We start from the raw sequence: 16933 nt of genomic DNA, 5'->3' as shown, positions 1-16933 counted from the left end.
ACAGCTGCTTTACAGTGCCAATTCACCTATTAGTATCTTCAATTGTGCATAAACAGAATAACAGGCATGCCAATGTAAATGTTAATTTAGGAAACTTCTAAAATGTTTTGTAAAAGGGGAGCACTGTCATCACAGAAGACAATCACTGAGTAGATAATGAGGGAAAAGCTGTTAGGTTTGGTACTGCAAAAGTGAGTCCAAGATATACATAAAAACTTGTCCCTACTAAAGGCAATGACAATGCTGTCATGTACACTAAAGGGAACATGATTTCACTCTATTTGTATCAAGTATCTGTCAGTAAATCTGCCAGTAAATCAATGTTAATTAAAATAAACCATCAAAATTCAGAAAAGTAAAGTAGGATTAAGGCACAACTTTTCTTATAAGATTAGAGCAGGCATTACCACACTGAAATTTAAGCATCTATGAATTTAGTTCCATCATTTAATTCCATCATCTAGTATTTCTCTCTAAACAGTGAAAGGAGAAAAATATTTGAAATGAACTAGTCACCTATCCTTCCCTATCAGGAGGGTAGAGATGCTTCTCTGGAAAGTTAACTTTAACTGAATGCCTATCTGAGGTAGCTAATTTACTCCTTGGCATCAGGACTTCTTCCTACTGATGGGGTAGGATCTATCAACCATATACAATATGGTTGTGTATATATCTATCTATATCTATATCATCTATATCTATATCTATATATCTATATCTATCTATATCTATATTTGTATTTCTTATCAGTCTTGAATTTAGATCTCCTTATAACTACCAGAGTTTTAGGTACCCCAAGGAATAGTCTGATTATGGACTGAAATGTCCCAGCTCCTGATCAGGTCAGTACCCAAGACACATGAATGCTTAAGCAAAATTCAGTTCAGCCTGATACCCAGAGGTGTTTGCCATGATAAACCTGCTGGATTTGTTCTGGTAGGCAGTCTCAGAACTTGCCACACCATTCCAAAACAGAGGAAGATGACAGTGACTCCTTCTCTCCCAGCAGTGCCTTTCGGCCAGTGAGAAAGAGACAACTTCTCTGTGCTAAGTGCCAGGTGAACTTGAAGTGCCTCAGGAAGGAACAGGAGTAACCATGTTTTTTTTTGCTTGTGAATTTTTTTTTTCTTGTATGTGTGTGTGAGAGCTTTGGTTTCTTGTTCAGCATTATAGTATCTACTGACATTCATTGAAGCTGTGAAAATCAAGCGCGACTTCCTTTCATACCTCTGCTAGCACAACTTGGTAGCTACTGGATGAACCTTATTTTTTTACTTAAACCTTCTAATTAAAGTTTACATATGCCCCATAAATGTGTTTTGCTGTCATAACTTTAAAAAGCCTGAGAATCCACCCACCTCAGACTGTTGTCCAGAAGGTGATAAAATCTCAAAGTATGTGCTGTCTTGACAGCATCAACTGCAAATTAGAAGCGCTGTCTGTGATCACTCACCTCGTCATTAGGCTGACAGAAACCTGTAGGTCTGACAGGGTACCCTGTGAGTGACTGGTTCACTCTTCTGTTGATGCTATTTTCTTGTCATCTGTAGTAAACTTAGTAAAGAATATTTGTACTGCAAACACACCTCCAGTTCATGTAGATGAATATGCAATAAACTTGTATCAAAAAGCTTCCCCTCCACCAAAGATTGGCATTTATTTTGTCAAAAAATATTTCCCCTGGATGAAGTGAGCTGAGTTGATGCATGAGTGATCACACAGAGGGAAATACTGGGATTTAAAGTAACAAGTATATCTTTGGAAACAAAATAATTCAGAATAAGTAAATAAATAAATAAATAATATTGCATGCCATGTTTTTGTGAGTGAAGGATTTGTGGAAACAGATTCAGGGTATGAAAAAAATATGGTACTGCAGAAAGTGAGTGATTTTTATTTATTTATGTGGGATGATGAAAGGGATAATGTGCATTACCTTGATGGCCTTGCAGTCACCTTAGCAGATCTGATGAGTCATCTGCGTGGTAGCTCATTGAGTCACTATGTATTGTTGGCTGCCACTGTAATCACAGACAGACTTATTGAAAAGAAGCAGATTATGTAAGAAAAACTAAGAACATCTTCATCAGAATTCTGTCTGTGGCAAAGTATACCCAGCCTGCATGCTCACTGAAAAAGTCGTGAATAACTGAAAGCCAAGGTGTATAAGAGAAAGAGAGAAAGCTCTGGGTGCCTCCCGGTACCTATGCTAGGGATAAAACTGTTGTAGAGAGCTTAGCTACTCTTTGTAGCGTAGCATGAAGTGTGTTCTGGCTAGCACTAAGGGAGAAGCAAAAGCTGCCACAACCCTCTTGTAAATCCACTCCACTCTGTGTGCAGCACAGCAGAGTCCCAAGAGCAAATGATGCCCATTTGTAACCATGGGAAAATAAAATACAGCAAATGAGATACTTTATGGCAGTTATAAACCATTTAACATATATATTAATTAAGCATAAAACAGTTTAACACATTACTAAATTGTCTGCTGAACAAAAATAAGCATAGTTTATCTTTCATTTATCATTAAAGATGGATTCTTGATTAACTGAGATATTGGCATGGAGTCCAGTGGCTGAATTTTGACTAATTATCATCTGGAACAGGGTCGCAAAGGACAACAGTTGTTATACGAAAACTGCAGGCATATCTGCAGGTTTTCATTCCAGGAAATCAATGAATCCTGCTGAATTCAAATGTTTCTATTATTATCCTTTCAGCAAAGATTTGGTACAAGATTAAGTAGATTTGTAGGTGACAACTCAATTTCTACGACGGTAAATTTGCTTTGTGAGAGTGAAGTCAGTAAAGTAAAGATAATTTACACTATCTCAGGGCAAAACCCAGAGTCAATATTAAGTTCCAGACCCTTTGTATGGGTAAAACAGTGAATGATTTCAGTGGAGGCAGCACATGATTCTTGAATGTAACCTCAGGACCAAAGTATCAGGTTTCCTGTACTTTCATTCCAAAACAACTCTGTGCAGTCTCTCAGAATAATATTTTTAAAATCCAGAATACTTCAGTGAGAATAGATATCAAAATCAGTTTTGTATGAGTCAGAATTTAGGATGTCAGATTTAACATATATGTTTATTCCACTTTTTTTTTTTTTTTTGGGTGTGTGTGTATTGACTTACTGTTATTTGACTGTTGAACAAAATGACCCTAAAAGTTTTCTCACACTCTGAAAAATTAATTAGGTTATTCTGGATTCTCTACTCAGTCAGCTCAGTTGTTATGACAACAAAATTTTTATCACTTTCTTAACATCAGTCCTTTTGATTTCTGTAGGGTTTTTTGTTGTTGGTTTTTTTTTTTTTTTTTTTTTAGAAAGAAAAAAATCCTTCCAAACTCAGGAAATAAATTCTTTGCTTTTTAATATTTAGAGCCATAAAGATCACGCCCATCAATGACCCAGCTTAATAACTTTCTTAAAGTATTCTAAGAGTCAAAGAGTTTTCCAAGGGCTGCTGAAGACTCAATACAAAAAGTATCTGCAGCTCATCAGTGGTCCTACATGCTCACTGATCTGGGAATCATTCAGATATTATAGACAGGCTATATATAACTGTAGTTCTGACATCTGATCGGAAGACGTCATGCAGTAAAATATAGTTTAGCAAAGAGGGCGGGCTTTTTATTATAATTATTTTGAATGCACTTGGGTAATGAGGCAGTTTCATGTCAGGTGCTGACATGATGCTCCTGTTTCTAAGAATAGCTTTTCCTGGGTGGAAAACTTTTAACTTGCTTCCAGCTCTTTCATTTTTGTGGCAATATTGTAAAAAGCAGTTTGACTTACTGAAGATTTGAATCACCCTCCTTTTAGAATAATATACTTCATGATTGTTTTTTGAAAGAAGATAAAATATTTTATGTGACAAAGGCTGTCCAGAAGACAGAGGACTGTGTTGTTCATCTGTGGAGTTTTGTGTAAGCTTTTTTGGGTGTCAGGACCAGATCTAGTCAGAAATGTAGATTGGGAATCTTTCTAATCACCTCCAGTCATGCCATGGAGTGTAAATCAAAGTTTCTCGATTCCATACCTTCAATCCCTGAATGTGGTCTGGGGAGAATTAGGTACTTTAAAATACAGCTGTTTTGAAGCACATGGAATTAGTTGATAAAAATGGCAATACAAAAGTATACCTGTGAATCACCTTCCTGTGAACTTTTGTACCTAAAGTGGATTGGAAAATAAGGGAGCTATCTCCCCTTAGGGATGGAAAGCACTCTGCTGCAGCAAGATTTATACGATATGTCTTTCAAATAAAGTAATATCTGATTCTTGGTTATGAGTTGTGTTAAGCACTGTATGTCTTTTCTGTAGTAACCCAAAGATTAGAGTTCTGGAGGAAATGGGAGTGCCGTTTTTTATGTTCATCTCAGTTCTTCCTTCCTTTTTCTGGTCCAGTGAATCTTTTCTTTCTTTTTTTTTTCCTTTTTTCTTTCTTTCTTGTCTGCCTTCCTGCCTTCCTTCCACCTTCCTGCCTTCATGTCTTGGTCTTTCTTTCCCCAAAAGCTTCAAAAAGAGTAGCTGAAAGCTTTTACATTCCAGAATAACAGAAAAGCTAATGTAGGCCAATTGCTAATGATTCCCTGAACTGCTGGTCTGAATATCCGTCAGTGTCCTCTCATTATTCCCTCAGTTCCCTCAGAATGTAGATGAATGTAACTAGCTGGTTATTGTACAAAGCTAGGTATGACAATTCTTTGGGGGAAGAAAAAAGGATGCACGGATGGGGAGGGTTAAAAACAGGAGCATAAAACACCTATCTTTGTGTATTGAACTATGCCACTCAAGGTATTTTTACGTGTACTGTGTCTGGCTGGGATGGAATTAACTTTCCCTGCAACAGCCCGTGTAGTGCTGTGCTCTGCACTCGTAGCTAGAACAGCACTGGTATCACACCAGTGTTGTGTCTATTGCTGCACAATACTGGCACAACATCAGGACTCCCTCTAAACATCCCCAGAGCCAGCAGGCTGCGGGTGGACAAGAGGTGGGGAGGGGACCTCACCAGGGCAACTGACCTAAACCGACTAAAGGGATATTCCGTACCATATGATGTCATACTCAGCAATAGAAGGTGGGAAAGGGAAAGAAGAGAGGAGTATCTTGTTATGAAAATGTCTGTCCTTCCAAACAAGTGCTACATATATTGAGGCCCTGCTTCCCAGGACGTGGCCAAACATCTCTCTTTGATTGGAAGTAGAGAATATATATTTTTCTCTCTCTGTGCTACTACACGGCCTTTACTTGTTTTTCCCCTCTTCCTTTTCCCTTTAATTAAATTATCTTTATCTCAACCAGTTAGCCTTTTCTTTTTTTCTTTCCAGCATATTTTCTTCTCCCCCTCTTCTTCTGAGGAGGGGGACTGAGAGAGTGGTTGTGGCAGAGTTCAGCTGCTCAGCAAGGTAAAACCACCATATTATGTTATCTGTTTGGCTTTTGGGCTGCGTACTGGAGGATGAATGTGAAAACTTCTGGACACCCCCAGGCAAGAACAGCTGCATCTGAAAACTTTTTCATGTAAACTAAGGCAGTAGTGAATGAACTGAAATGTCTGAAGATGTAAAAAACAATAGCATGAGGGGTTCTACAGTGGTATTTTTATTTTAGACCAAATACCTCCAGCCTCCTTTACTGATCTCCTCTTTAATCTGCACTTCTGTTATGGCCTATGAAGAGAAGGCATTTGCCCTTCTCAGAGACATATTGTATGTAGGTTGCGAGATTTCACAGTATTGTTGTGATGAGAGCGAGGTAAGTACAAAATGACTGTATCCCTCTGAAGATGTCAGTAGAGGAAGGATTCTTGGTTTCCTCAGCACGGGAGTGAGGAGAAGAAAAGGGGACCTGCAAGTGTTTAAAAGCAGCACCTACAGCAGGGTGATGATCATGACATAATTCTGCATAGATCTATATTGTAACTCCATTTAAATACGGACTTCACTGTAAAGTGAAGTAGATGCCTTATTTATCTCATAAGTCTGCTGGAATTGTTTAGGAAGCCCAGTTACAAGTCTGTCCTGATCTGATGCTGATGAAGGCTCTGGTTAGACAAGTCCCCAGGCAACCTGATCTAAAGGGTGGCACCCCTGCCGATGGCAGAGGGGGTTGATGATCTTTAAGGTCCCTTCCAAGACAAGCTACTCTATGATTCTGCGACACTGTTAGAGGGGTGATGGAAGCATTTCAGAAGGAACTTCATGCAAGCAGCTCCTGTAATTTGTTGACTATATTGCAGTAGAATGGATTCTATATCTACACTAAATGAAGCAAGTGCAAGGCCCAAATATGACTGTACAAATAGTTTAATCTTCATCTGGTTCCTCTTACAGTTTTGGCCTATGGCTGCTAGCATTCGTGCTCAGTTTTACTCGTTTGTGAAGCCATTAGAAATCAATGGATGTGAAATTATTGGGTTTATATTTGTGTATTATAATAACTATATATCTTTAAAGCTTTAAAGTTATATTGACTTTCGTGACTCATGAATTAATAATCCAGTTTTTAAGCTATAAACCATACTGCGCTGGAATAACTGACTGCAAGAACTCTGTGCTGTCCATTGGTGATAACAGACAGGAACAAGCAGCTTTCATGTTTTGTTTTGTTTTGTTTGTGAAGATGTCATTATAATAACATGAACTTAACTCAGATTAAATCTTACTTTGACTTTTAAAACTCACAAAACACATGAATTGAGGCAGAACAAAACAATGTAAATAAAGTCAGGGAAATAAATTATTTGTTTAGAGACAAGAAAAAGATGTAACAAAAAAAAGAAGTGAGTCAATGAGTGTAATGAAGACATAGGTGGAAAGCCTGCTGAAAATAATTGACATTGAAAGGGATCTGGGAGCTACGGCTGACAGCAAGTTGAATATGAGTCAACAGTGTGCCCTGGCAGTCAAAAGGGCTGACTGCACCCTGGGGTGTATCAAGCAAGACATTGCTAAGCAGTTGAGGGAAGTTATTGTCCCGCTCTGCTCAGTGCTTTTGTGGCCTCACCTCGAGCACTCAAGGCCTTTCATTACTTAAAGGGGTCTAAAAGGATGGAGAAGGACTCTTTACTTGGGTAGATAAAGATAGGACAAGGGGGAATGGTCTTAAACTAAAAGAGGATAGATTTAGAATAGACATTAGGAGGAAATTCTTCACTGTAAACATAATGATGCACTGGAACAGGTTGCCAAGAGAAGTTGTGGACGCCCCATCCCTGGAGGTGTTCAGTGCCAGGCTGGATGGGGCCTTGGCCAACCTGATCTAGTGGGTGGCATCCCTGCCTATGGCAGGGGGGTTGTAACTAGATGATCTTTAAGATCCCTTTCAACCCAAGCCATTCTATGATTCTATGATACTATAATATCTGAGCAACAAACAGTCCCTCTGAAGTTTCAGTGTATATGTTTCTGCTTAATTAGTTCATCATACAATCTTTGAACAACAAAGAAAATCAGCAGTTAAAATACCATCAGGAGCCACAGTCTCACATAAACATTTCTCTAGAAGTACTGAAGGCCAGGTCATCCATGAAAGACCATGAGATAGAATTGGAAAGCAGATGACAAACATTCTGCTACATGTCGCTGCCTGCACAGAAAGCAAGAGCATGATAAAAACACACAAGATGCGTGGGTGGGGAAAGACAACGGGGATGGAGCAAGGAGAAAGCGTAACAGAACAATTCTGGTTTCTGTTGTTCATCTCTACTGGGATTCCACCTGCCATTCCCCAAAACTCTTCCTGTCTAAAGTAATAAATTCCTTACACTAAAAAATAGCAAATAACTGTTGGAAAAAATATGCCATCTGCAAGGAGCTACAGGATTCACCCAGACTTTTATTGTTGAGTTGGAATCATGGTTTACATCAATGCGTTCTGGGTCACGATCAATGTTTGCAGTTAACTGAGAACTGGAAACTGTTCTTAGTGTGCAGGTCTTAGCAGAGTATCCTGCTGCTACTGGGTGACGGATTTTTCACTAACATTGTAGACCTCTTGAGGGCTCACAACACTATCAATGTGGTAGATTTACCCTGCTGGGCTGCTAAATTCCACCACAAATATTTTCTCACTCCCCTTTCTCAAAGGAAAAGGGCATATGAGCTGAGATAAGGTCAGGGAGATTTCTCACCAGTTACCATCATGGGCAAAACAGACTCAGCACAGGGAGATTAATGTAATTTATTGTCTATCACTAGCAGATTACAACAGTGAGAAACTTCAAGCAAACTAAAAACACCTTTCCCCCACCTCCTGCCCCCGTTTCCATCCACCCTATTCTACCTCCTCCCCACAAGCAGCATTGGAGAATGGGGGCTGCAGTCAGTCCATGATGCTTTGTCATCTGCTGCCCTTTCACGGTCACTCTCTGCCCCTGCTCCCCGTGGGGTCCCTCCCACGGGATGCCGTCCTTCCCGAACTGAGCCTGAGGGAGCTGCCCACAGGCAGCAGCTCTTCAAGAACTGCTCCCACATGGCTCTGTACCACAGGGTCCATCCATCCGTCAGAAGCAAACTGCTCCAGCACGGGTCCCCCACGGGCGGCAGCTCCCCCCAGACCCCTGCTCCTGCGTGGGCTCCTCTCCACGGGCTGCAGCTCCGGCCCGGGGCCTGCTCCTGCGGGGGCTCTCCATGGGCCGCAGCCTCCTCCAGGCCACATCCACCTGCTCCACCGGGGGCTCCTCCATGGGCTGCAGCGTGGAGATCTGCTCCATGTGGGACCCATGGGCTGCAGGGGGACCACCTGCTCCACCAGGGGCCTCTCCACGGGCTGCAAGGGGAACTTCTGCTGCGTGCCTGGAGCACCTCCTGCCCTCCTTCTGAACTCACCTTGGGGGCTGCAAGGCTGGTTCTCACTCTTCGCTTTTCCTGCTGCAGTTGCATGGTGCTTTTTCCCTTTCTTCCATCTGCTCTCCCAAAGGCCCAACCAGCGTCGCTCCCTGGCTGGGCTCTGGCCAGCAGTGGGTCCCTTTTGGAGCTGGCTGGAGCTGGCTCTGATCTGACATGGGGCAGCTGCTGGGCTCTACTTGCAGAGGCCACCCCTTCTACCAAACCCTTGCCACGTAAACCCAAAACAATCCAGTATAACACACCTGTGTCTAGTACCAATGAGAAACCTCACCACTAGAGAATACATTTTTATTACAAGGAAAATGGATCCCGAGCTCTCTGGTAGCACTGCTGCATTTGCAGGTTTATACGCTCAAGAAGAAGCCTACCTGAACTTTCTCTTCCTTGCCCTCTATCATGCATTTTTAAGTTTATCATATGCCACAAGTATCATACTGCCTCCTACACTCTGCTGTTTGGCTGTTCTGTTTTATCCTGAAAAAACGCAGATCTCAGACCTGGACTGATTGCTGCATTAGGTACTTCAGGAAGAACATGCAAAAAACTTGGGAGCTACTGCTGCATGAGGCAGGGAGTTTCCCCGGTCATCTGATCCACTGGAAGGGTCTGCTCCATATCTTCATCAAAGCTGTAATGAGCCTGGTAGCTGTGTCCTGTCCATGACCCAGTTAATTGTCTCTATAGAAATATATGGATAACTCTGAAATGGTATTTAAGTCTTAATTTAGGTGCCTGTGAATTTATGGAAGGTGCTTGCAAGCCTGCTTCTGTTCCCAAATTAGCCAGTGAATATGTTATAGTTTTGCATTAATTGTTTATCTTCTGTTTTCCTTTGTGTCCCTGTGTATAAGGAATAACACCCTTAAAAGGTGTTTTGGGGAAAAATACTGTTTAGTACTCAATAACATCAGTCATTTAATCTTTAATTTGGTATCAGATATATACCAAGCCATAACCAGAGGAATGGAAAGATCCTACAAAATGACGCTGCAACACTGGTCTATTATCTTCATGTTTTCAAAGCCATGTAGAAAAGTTCAGTTGCCTGACATACATATGGGATCAAATTCAATAATTCAAATCTACATTTTATAGTGTGGCCTACTGGGTAATGAAAATTTGACTGGATGATTTTGTAGTCACGGGCACTTGCCCTTCTTTTACATGGGGAAAAATAAAGATATTAAAAAATGTTTGTATATTTAAACTTACTGATGATGTGATGAATTAAAAGAAGAGTAAGATAGGATATGTGCAGTCCCTATAGATTATCTTTTGTATGTGGGTTGGAGACTACTAGGCTTTTTAACAGTTTCTAAATGTGCTAAGAAATTCCTCAAAATCTGCTGCTAGTCTGTTGACTACAACTTCTTGGCCAAAGATACAGATGGACAGATTTTTTAATACCTTCAAGTAGCATTTCATGATGATTCACACCAAGAATAGGAAAAAGAAACATAATATTTGAAACAGTTTAATATCTTTATGGTTTCTCACAATCCTGGTAACATCAGGGTTAAGACAAAAAAATTACCTGTTTGGCTATGCCCTTGTCTATCATTCTTGATTCTCTTGCCTGCTGACTGAACTTTGAATGGTTTCCTCTACTGTATTTTAATCAGAGCCTGCACAGAAAAAATATCTGCTGCTTCTTTTCTCTCATCCTTCGTTATCTTCTTTTTGCCTCCTGTACATGGTTTCTTAAGCTGGAGGCTGTGATATTTAGTGAACAACCTCAGTCTTTTGCTGACAGACAGATCAGATCGGCTGCAATCTTTCCAAAAGCACTGCTTGTTCGTTTACATGCACCACAGCCATCCCTTTCTCAGCAGACTAGATCAATCTCAGTGTTACGGAGATTATATTGCTGTCAGTAAGCCTTCAGCTTTTTCCTCACTTTGCTGTAGCACAAGGCTACATATTGAAGACTAGATGAACTTGACATTTCATGTCACCCATTCAATATGCCAAAACGGAATTTTGCTTGAAGAAAAAGTGATTCAGATAGATCATTATGTAGTTACTGGAAACAGTCCATCTTCTGTGTGATCTAGTTAAAGACAAAGGTTCTCCTTAAGTATAGGTGTCATTGCCCAAGAATTCATTTAATGTTTTGCCAAAACCAATGTGCAAGTCTAATAAAGTCCTGTGGGCAACATTTGGTAGAGGAATGGGAAAAACTGGGAAATAGAGTCAGGTTTTCTGAGTTATGATCCCAGCTGTGACTCAGTCTGTGCGTGTGGCTTAATCTGTCACAAAATATTTCTTTCTCTTCATCTTGGAAGCTGCTGAGATTCTTGTAAGCTTCTATTGGCTTTTGATGAGAACTAATCTCATCAAAATCCTTTGAAATTATGTTTTAAAAAATAAATGTTTTAAAAAATAAAATGATATATAAATTTACCTTATTTATCTTCCCAGCAAAGCTGCATAAACACTTGTAGCTTTGAGTATTTGGTCGCATGAGATTCGGAATAGATGATACAAAATATAAAGCTTAAAGCAAACTTCAAAATGGATATTTTTTTCAAAATAAACATCACATTTCGTTTTAAAAGATCTGCATATTGGTAGTATAGCTCAGTGGCTTATTCATAATTTAATGGTTGCTGGATATTTTTTTTCTCTAATGAAAATCAATCCTCTTCCCCCCCCCCCCCCCCCCCAAAAAAAAAAAAGGCAAAAAACCTTAAAGATCAGTAGTCACACCTATGGAGTTAGGTATTTAAAAAAAATAAAAATAGGCAAAATAATGAGAAGTTTTGCCCAAGGCAATATATAGACTGAATGATTTCCAGAATCATTTTCTTTCAAAAAAGAAATCAGGATGTGATCAGAAGTGAAAGCAGCACTTAATTTACAGTTATTCACTCTGTAAGACAGTATTCTTTATTATTGCATCTTCCACTTTCTCATGGCATTCCTAATGCCCTGATTTGCTCACTTAGTTTGACTATTATGTTCTGTTTTTGAAAAGTATGAGTTGGAAATATGATCTTTGTTTATGTGAGTAGCACAATTATTGCTTTCAATGTGCCCATTTGAGTCTGTAAAAATTTCCAAAGTCAAATGCAGATCCAAGATCTATAACTAAATTTTGCATATTCACTTACTTTGGGTGGATGTGCAGGGATATGAAATGCATCCAGAAACATGGGGCAGATCATGATTGCCTGTGGACTTGGGGATGGGGGGATAAATGTATGGTTAAAATTGCCCTAAAAGTCAGAGGATACAAATGAGATATTAATGAAAGTCTGGGATGGGCAGTGTACTAGCCATAAATAGCTGCTGCTGCTGTTTGACAGTTCGCTTGTTTGTATTGTGATTAGCATTATAAATGTCCATACATTTCTCATCAGCAGTGTTACTAGGCAGAGAGCATGTCTTCATTTGTATTCATAGTCAGGATATTACCTTTTGTCATGGGATGTGTGGGTTTTTTGTTTGGTTGGTTTGGTTTGGCTTTTTTTTACCCTTCTCTCCACTTTATTTTCCATTCTCTGCTTCTTAGCTCTTATTAGTCTGTCTTCCCTCAGCACTTTTTTCTCTAGAACAATTCTCTATCCCTTTGGAAATTCCTCCTATTTCTTTTTGATTTGAGTAAAGGCAGCATTTTTTCAACAGTCAATGGTGAAATTCATTGCCAAAGACAATAATTGAGGCCACAGAAGTATGTGGGCCAGATGTCTGTCCTCCAGAGCACCTGACATGTATATGGTTTGGGGTTTTTTTTGGTGCTTTGCAGCAGTGGAAATTAATCTGTGAGCCAAGTACTGAAAGAAATGGGAAAAGTTAATGCTTCGTTCTCCGTTAGAATTGCTGGCAAATATAGATAGAAGTAGAGCCTTGTTATAACAAGAAAATTACAATGTTTCTGTGAGTCTGTCCACATCTGAGCATGAAATATGCAGTGAAGCATAGCTATAACCACCAAGGAGGGTCAGGGACAGCCATAGGAAGGCAAGTCAAAGTGGTCACAGTAACAAACCCCAAGTCATAGAATGGTCTGGGTTGAAAAGGACCTTAAAGATCATCTAGTTTCAACCCCTCTGCTTTGGTCAGGGTTGCCAACCACTAGAGCAGAGTGCCCAGAGCTGCATCCAGCCTGGCCTTGAATGCCTCCAGGGATGGGGCATCCACAACCTCTCTGGGCACCACCTCTCATATGTGCGAGTACAAAGCAAGAATCATAGAGTAATAGAATCATAAAGTCATTCAGATTGGAAAAAACCTCTTAGATCATCCAGTCTAATCTTTAACCCAGTACTGATAAGTCCACCACTAAATCGTGCTACTAAGTTCTACAGCTATGCATTTCTTGAAGACCTTCAGGGATGGTGACTCAACCACTTCCCTGGGCAGCCTATTGCAATGCCACACAAACCTTTCAGTAAAGAAATTTCTCCTAATATCCAACCTAAACATCCCTGGTGCAACTTGAGGCCATTTTCCGTTGTCTTCTCATTGGTGCTTGGAAGAAGAGACTGATCCCCACTTTGCTACAACATCCTTCAAGGTAATTGTAAAGTAAAATAAGGTTTCTCCTGAACCTCCTCTTCTCCAGGCTAAACAACCCCAGTTTCCTCAGCCTCTCCTCATAAGACTTGTGTTCTAGACCCTTCACCAGCTTTGTTGCCCTTCTTTGAACACACTCTAGCACCTGGATGTCCTTCTTGTAGTGAGGGGCCCAAAACTGAACACAGTATTCAGTGTTCTGGAGTGCAGCCTTACCAGAGCCAAGAGCAGAGGGACAATCACTTCCCTAGTCCTGCTGACCCTTCTATGTCTGATACAAGCCAAGATGCTGTTGGCTTTCTTGGCCAACAAAGATTTGGAGTTTAAGTGGAGACTTGTTAGAGCCACCAGAGGGATGAGCTCTCTTCCAGTGCACTTGAACCTACTTGACGGATCATCCTAGGCATCACTTCCTTGTGCTTCCCTTTGTACTGACTGCACATAATGTTATCTTCAAAAACATTTGCAGAATTATGTCGTCACTAATTATAGAAAGCTTCATATTTGTTATCATTTGTGAAATTATCTTCAGTTTACTTGTACAAATAACTCTTCTCTCTCTTCCACTATTTTTCCTTAGTGTTTATGATATGATGAAATCATATCATCATCAGCTGATGAAAGGTAAAAAGCATGGAAACCTGGAGCTGTAGACATTAGAAAATACAATTTATGCAGAAACTTCAGAAAAGTTTGTCTTCTGTGCTAGCATCTGTTTTTTTTTTGCTTATTTTGCATATTAAAATTTGATCTAAGAATAACTGATTGGACACTAGGTATTTATTTTTTAATTACACACACATGTTTTCTTGAAGGTAGAACTTCTCATTCAACAGCTTATACTCACCGTTTCTCATTTTTCACACCAAGAGATTCTCAAAGCATTCAACACAGTCATATGTGTTTCAAATGTGTTTCATATGTGTTTCAAAACAGCACTCTGCAGTAGCCTGGTTTGACTGTGAGATATTTGAGATGAATTTGCAGACATGAGCTCAATTGTCAGAAATTTTAAACTGAGATTTTCTGTTTAGATTGATAACTATAACTGGCTGAAGAAAGATGGGGAAAGCTGACTAGTCTTTTTCTGAATTTAATTACTTCCATGTGTGCTGAACTCTGACAGTTAAAGGAGGATTTTTTTAATTACTTTTTTTTTTTTTATACATATATATTGACATTATGGCCTATGGTAATAAAGCTACTCTTAGAAGACAGAAAAAGATGTCACAAAGGAAACAAAAAATGAATTTAATAGAATAATAGCAAGTTAAGAAGACCTCTGAGTTCATGTGTTGCATAGGTCTGACTCTGTGAATAACTGGAGAGCATGTTTTATTTTTTCCATGGTATGCATTTACAGGAATTATATGAAAATAAAGAAACGTCAGTCTGTTGAACTCTTGCATTGGTGACTTCTTATCTGTGTGAGAATTCCCATCAAAATGAACAGGAGCTAGCTGTTGCCAGTATTTAATGATAGGGCTTGAGATACAATCTCAACTTTTCCTTCTTTCCACAAGCATTCAGCTCTTACTTGGATTTGACTCAGAGCATGATCCTTTGAAACTGGTGACACTGAATACTTTCTCTTGTTCCCCTCTTAAAGCATGGCTAATGGATGCATGTGTATTTGTCTAAGCTATTACACAAATACAACTAGGACATTTTCAATTTAAGTGTACATAATACATTTGGCTTATATGAGCCATTTCAAATAAACCAGAAGAACTGATGGAGTTGCAATTGTCAATCAAGCCATTAGCTTCAGGGGAATTGCTCACTGAAGCAGGATGAGTTTTGGATTCCACTGAGGTTTCCAAAGGGAATCTACGAGCAGCTTGTCTTTCACTGAAAGAGCCCTCCTGGTGTTCACCAGTCCCTAAGCTGCGCATGTTGAACTTGTGTTCTGCAGTGCTTAAAAGCTGCAGTGCTACTTTGAGAAAAGTACATATTTGGTATCCATAAATTATGCTGTTCTTATTAACCTGCTTTAAGTTTTGAAATTATGCTTCAGGTATATGAAATTATACAAAATCTTTTTTAAAATTACAGACTGTATTCCCTCAACTATGCAAAGCAGTCCTTGCCTTTGGTGTAGTTGATTTCATTAACTTCTTTGACATATGTAAGTGCTTGTCATTGTAAGAAAAGTTTACAGATTAGAGTTTGATCTTTTTGTAGAGGTGGAACAAAATCTTCACTTGTCCCACTTGCAGCTGAAAGAGGAGTTATATGCAGGTGGCAATCCAACTACCTTCTTCATCTTTGGTTTGTTTATTCACATATTAATTTGCAAGTCATCCCTAAGAGGGTCTGCAATCTGAGTTGCAGAGCTTGTGCCTCTGTTGCATTTTAACCTGTGCTGACAGAGCTGACTGCCACACAAAATGCTGTGGCGTGCCTGTGGACCGTGACATCTTATGTCTACGGATGAAATACTACATAGGTCAAGGCTGAGAACATTATTATTCTTATGCCATACCATTGCAGTTCAAATCTGAAGATGCAAAAGAATGGAAAAAATCACTTATCTGCCCAAGATGGAGCTTTTGCACACATATAAGCTGAAAGATCTATTTTACCTTTAGGATATGTATTCACTCTTCACTCAAAAAAAAACAAAACAAAACATTTTGAATTGAATGTCATGAGGGGCTCAACTTAGCTGTCTAAACATGGGCACCTGAACTAGTAACATGGGTTACTAGTGTCAGGCCTTCTGTGGAAAGATGCAGGTCTCCCATACAACCAGTTCCAGGTGGATGACCCACATGCTTAATGGTATTTGTATGGCAGTTAATATCTAAGCTTTGTGAATTTGAAACAAGCCTTTAGGTTTCACTGCAAATACCCCCTTATCCATGATCATTTAAAATTGGAAAGGGTAGAGGATTATTACATTTATAATTGCCTTCTTACCTTGTAAAACAAATGATTTCAAATTCCTAGCTTTTGCATTTTGTCTGTAAAATATGGAACAAAGATTCTGTATGAAAAATGAAAAAAAAAAAGAAAACAAAGTTTAGCCAAAGAGGAGACTTCTCATCGTGTACTAATATAATACTATTATTCTTCAGCCAAATTCTTGAACACTGTCATGCAAGACCCTGACTGCTGAGATTCCACATCTTGTTCTGAATACTGTGACAGAAAAGATTTGTTTGCATCTCCAAATTTAATCAGTTACTTCACAGTAAGGGAAGGAAAAGCACCTCACATTTACCAAAGTTTATTTTTAGAATTGTTAAGTTAATGAAGCATTATTTTAAAAGTACATTTTTATTCTAGAAAAACAAAGCAAAGTCCTCATTTGCTCATTAAAAAATTGGTTAGAAAGTTGCTAAAGACTCTGTTGAGGTTCTCTTGTAATTCCATTAGCATCTGGCTCTTCATCAGGTTGCTGGTTAATATCCAAAGAAATGGAAATGAAACATACAGAGCTTTCATTATGAAAAGGTATTATATTTCAGTGTTGTGCATCAATAAAAGTATACAAATATCTCTTCAAAATCAATGTCTTACAACACTAGTTGTTCAAGAACCATGG

At 39.3% G+C, this 16933-nt stretch overlaps 1 protein-coding gene across 1 annotated transcript in view; it reads right to left on the bottom strand.

The window, feature by feature from the left end:
* Positions 1–10497: 10497 nt before the first annotated feature.
* The window catches only part of LOC308192092 (uncharacterized protein), a 191084-nt gene continuing 184648 nt past the window's right edge, over positions 10498–16933 (bottom strand). The window contains exons 2-3 of the mRNA XM_080585276.1: positions 16306–16372; positions 10498–10915 (exon numbers count right to left, since the gene is read on the bottom strand). The gene's annotated coding sequence lies outside the window, so the exon portion shown is untranslated. The remainder of the gene's footprint in view (positions 10916–16305; positions 16373–16933) is intronic.

Source organism: Anser brachyrhynchus (assembly GCF_964034855.1).
Source record: "Anser brachyrhynchus genome assembly, chromosome: 3".
NCBI lineage: Eukaryota > Metazoa > Chordata > Aves > Anseriformes > Anatidae > Anser > Anser brachyrhynchus.
This window is presented reverse-complemented; position numbering and strand designations above follow the sequence as displayed.